Source organism: Odocoileus virginianus, unplaced genomic scaffold (genome assembly GCF_023699985.2).
Source record: "Odocoileus virginianus isolate 20LAN1187 ecotype Illinois unplaced genomic scaffold, Ovbor_1.2 Unplaced_Scaffold_14, whole genome shotgun sequence".
Taxonomy (NCBI): domain Eukaryota; kingdom Metazoa; phylum Chordata; class Mammalia; order Artiodactyla; family Cervidae; genus Odocoileus; species Odocoileus virginianus.
Window position 1 is genome coordinate 470648 of NW_027224276.1, and position 4668 is coordinate 475315.

Here is a 4668-nt window from a genome sequence, read left to right on the forward strand (position 1 = left end):
CATTTGTGTCATATTTTAGTTTCCACATATAAGTGATATCATATGGAAGGGATGCTTTCAATGTTTCCCTCCTTCCTTCCCTTCTTCCCTCCTTCCCTCCCTGATGTCTGCTTACCTGGGGCTATGTCTCTGGTTGAGTTCATGGAGCCGAGTCCTCAGGCTGCTCTCCCACCAGATGCTAGGCTGTTTGTTTTATTTTAATTTTATACTGTATTGGAGTACATAGTTGATTAACAATGTTATGTTAGTTTCAGGTGTACAGCAAAGTGAATCAGTTATACTTATATATGTATGTGTTCTTTTTCAAATTCTTTTCTCATTTAGGTTATTACAGAATATTGAGCAGAGTTCCTTGTGCTATACAGTAGGTCCTTGTTGGTTCACTGAGGGATCTTAATTCCCTGACCAAGGACTGAACCCCAGCCCCTGGCAGTGAAGCACCAAGTCATAACCACTGGACCACCAGGGAATTCCCTAGGCTGTTTATTTTTAATTGTAAAAATACATGCTCACAATAAAAACAGTGAAAATGCTGCCACTGCCCCACCGATACCACCACCACCACCACATTAATAAAGATACAGATAGGGAATTTCCTGGCAGTCCATTGGTTAGGACCCCGAGTTTTCACTGCAAGGACCCAGGTTCAATCCCCAGTCAAGAACTAAGATCCCACAAGCTGCAAGCTGCACAGCCAAAAAAAAAGAAAAATTAGTTACAGTACAGATAAAAACTTCAAGCATCAATGTGACACTCTGGCTCCCCCTCAGGCCCCCAGTCCCCTAGCCCCTCCCTTAACAACACCTTATATCTTGCCCCCATGCATACATAAGCCTATTAAGGACTCTTTCCAGTGTCCTACCTGGAAGAAGGCAGCAGCAGCCTTTTGGGGCTTTCCTGGACTCCACGCTGGCCCTTCCCACCCACTCTCCAACGAGCCACTGAAGAGGTCTCACATCACATATTCTCTGCACAGTACCCTTTGGTAGTTCCAGCTTTACTCAGAGTAAAAGATCCAGATCTGGCCCCTGTCTGCCTTCCTGATCTCAGTTCCTACCATGCTTTCCATCACTCATCTCCCTAGAGTCACACTGGCGTTCCCTCAGCCTGAAATACTTCCTTTTCCTGTTTTATTAAATTATATTGACATACAATATTAGTTTCAGGCATACAACATGATGCAATGTTTTTATACATTACAAAATGACCACCACATTAAGTCTAGTTACCATCTGTCACTGTACAGTATTATTGAGTATATTTCCCATGTTGTACATTAGTTCCCTGTGACTTATTTTATAACTTGAAATTTGTACCTCTTAATCACCTTCAGCTATTTTCCCTAAGCCCCCCATCCTACTTCTCTCTGGCAACCACCAGTTTTCTCTCTGTATCTGTTTTTTTTTTTTTTTTTTGGTTGTTGTTGTTTTTTGGCTGTATCACATGGCATGCGGGATCTTAGTTGCCCCACCAGGGGAACCTGTGCCCCCTGCAGTGGAAGTGTGGTGTCTTAACCCCTGGACTTCCAGGGAAGTCTCTGTTTCTGTTTTTTGTTTGCTTATCTGTTTTGTTTTTGAGATTCTACGTATAAGTGAAATCACATGATGTTTGCCTTTCTCATTTATTTCACTTAGCATAATACCCTCTAGGTCCATCCACGTTGCTGAAAATGGCACTATTTTGTTCTTTTTTATGACTGAGTAACATTCCATTGTATATATGTACCATATCTTCTTTATTCATTCATCTGTTGATGGACATTTAGGTTGTTTCCATGTCCTGGCTATTGTAAATAGTGCTTCTATGAACACTGTGACATATGTATCTTTTTTTTTTTTTAAAGATTATTTATTTGACTTTGGTGGGTCATTGTTGCTGTGCATGGGCTTTCTCTGGTTGTGGTGAGTGGGGGATAACTCTTCATTGTGGTGCGTGGCTTCTTATTGTGGTGGCTTTTCTTATTGAGGAGCACAGGCTCTAGGCACGCAGGCTTCAGTAGTTGTGGCACACGGGCTTAGTTGCTCTGTGGCATGTGGGATCTTCCTGGACCAGGGATTGAACCAGTGTCCTTGCATTGCAAGGATGGACTTCTTAACCACTGGACCACCAGGGAATGTATCTTTTTGAATTAGTGTTTCCGTTTTCTTTGGATGAATACTCAGAAGTGGAGTTGATGAGTCATATGGTAGTTCTATTTTTAGTTTTTCTGAGGAACTTCTGTACTATTGGGAATACTCTGCCTTGAGTTACCCTAATGGCTTATACCTTTGCTTCTTCCAAGCAGATCTTTCAAGGTCAAGTATCACCACTTCAGAGAGGCCTTCCTCTGACCACCCTGGCTAAATTATGTGACCTTTCAACTCTACTCTTTTGTTTTGGTTTATTTTTCTTTGTTGTTCAGTCACTAAGTCCTGTCTGACTCTTTGCAACCCCATGGATTGCAGCATGCCAGGCTTCCCTGTCCTTCACTATCTCCTGGAGTTTGCTCAAACTCATGTCCATTGAGTCAATGATACCATCCAACCATCTCATCCTCTGTCACCCCCTTCTCCTCCTGCCCTCAATCTTTCCCAGCATCAGGGTCTTTTACCAATGAGTCAGTCAGCTCTTCGCATCAGGTGGCCAAAGTATTGGAGCTTCAGCTTCAGCATCAGTCCTTCCAATGAATATTCAGGGTTGATTTCCTTTAGGATTGACTGATTTGATCTCCTTGCTGTCCAAGGGACTCTCAAGAGTCTTCTCCAATACCATAATTCGAAAGCATCAATTCTTTGGTGCTCAGCCTTCTTTATGGTTCAACTCTCACATCCATACATGACTACTGGAAAAACCATAGCTTTGACTATACAGACTTTGTCAGCAAAGTGATGTCTCTGCTTTTTAATATGCTGTCTAGGTTTGTCATAGCTTTTCTTCCAAGGAGCAAGTGTCTTTTAATTTCATGGCTGCAGTCACCATCCACAGTGATTTTGGAGCCCAAGAAAATAAAATCTGTCACTGTTTCCACTTTTTCCCCATCTATTTGCCATGAAGTGATGGGACTGGATGCCATGATCTTAGTTTTTTGAATGTTGAGTTTTAAGCCAGCTTTATTCACTCTCTTCTTTCACCTTCATCAAGAGGCTCTTTAGTTCCTCTTTGCTTTCTGCCATTAGAGTGGTATCATCTGCATATCTGAGGTTGTTGATATTTCTCCTGGCAATCTTGATTCCAGCTTGTGATTCATCCAGCCTGGCATTTTGTATGATGTACTCTGCATATAAGTTAAATAAGCAGGGTCTCAAAAATGACAAAATGATCTCAGTTTGTTTCCAAGGCAAACCACTCAATATCACAGTAATCCAAGACTATGCCCCAACCACTAATGCTGAAGAAGCTGAAGTCAAATGGTTCTATGAAGACCTACAAGACCTTCTAGAACTAACACCAAAAAAGATGTCCTTTTCATCATAGGGGATTGGAATGCAAAAGTAGGAAGTCAAGAGATAACCTGGATTGCATTGAATCTATAGCATACTAACACATATATATGGAATTTAGAAAGATGGTAATGATAACCCTATATGCAAAACAGAAAAAGAGACATAGATGTACAGAACAGACTTTTGGACTCTGTGGGAGAAGGCGAGGGTGGGATGTTTCGAGAGAATAGCATCGAAACATGTATATTATCTAGGGTGAAACAGATCACCAGCCCAGGTGGGATGCATGAGACAAGTGCTCGGACCTGGTGCACTGGGAAGACCCAGAGGAATTGGGTGGAGAGGGAGATGGGAGCGGGGATCGGGATGGGGAATACATGTAAATCCATGGCTGATTCACGTCAATGTATGACAAAAACCACTACAATATTGTAAAGTAATTAGCCTCCAACTAATAAAAATAAATGAAAAAAAAAAGAGATACCTGGAGTAACAGGCAAGTTTGGCCTTGGAGTACAAAATGAAGCAGGGCAAAGGCTAACAGAGTTTTGCCAAGAGAACACACTGGTCATAGCAAACACCCTCTTCCAACAACACAAGAGAAGACTCTACACATGGACATCACCAGATGGTCAATACCAAAATCAGACTGATTATATTCTTTGCAGCCAAAGATGGAGAAGATCTATTCAGCTAGCAAAAATGAGACCTGGAGCTGACTGGCTCAGATCATGAGCAAAATTCAGGCTTAAATTGAAGAAAGTAGGGAAAACCACTAGGCCATTCAGGTATGACCTAAATCAAATCCCTTATGATTATACAGTGGAAGTGACAAATAGATTCAAGGGATTAGATCTGATAGAGTGCCTGAAGAACTATGGATGGAGGTTTGTAACATTGTACAGGAGGTGGTGACCAAAAAAAAAAAATCCCCAAGAAAAAGAAGTGCAAGAAGGCAAAGTGGTTGTCTGAGGAGGCTTTACAAATAGCTGAGAAAAGAAGAGAAGCAAAAGGCAAAGGAGAAAAGGAAAGATATACCCATCTGAATGCAGAGTTTCAAAGAATAACAAGGAGAGATAAGAAAGCCTTCTTAACAATGCAAAGAAATAGAGGAAAACAACAGAATGGGAAGACTAGAGATCTCTTCAAGAAAATTAGAGATACCAAGGGAACATTTCATGTAAAGATGGGCACAATAAAGGACAGAAACAGTAAGGACCTAACAGAAGCAGAAGATATTAAGAGG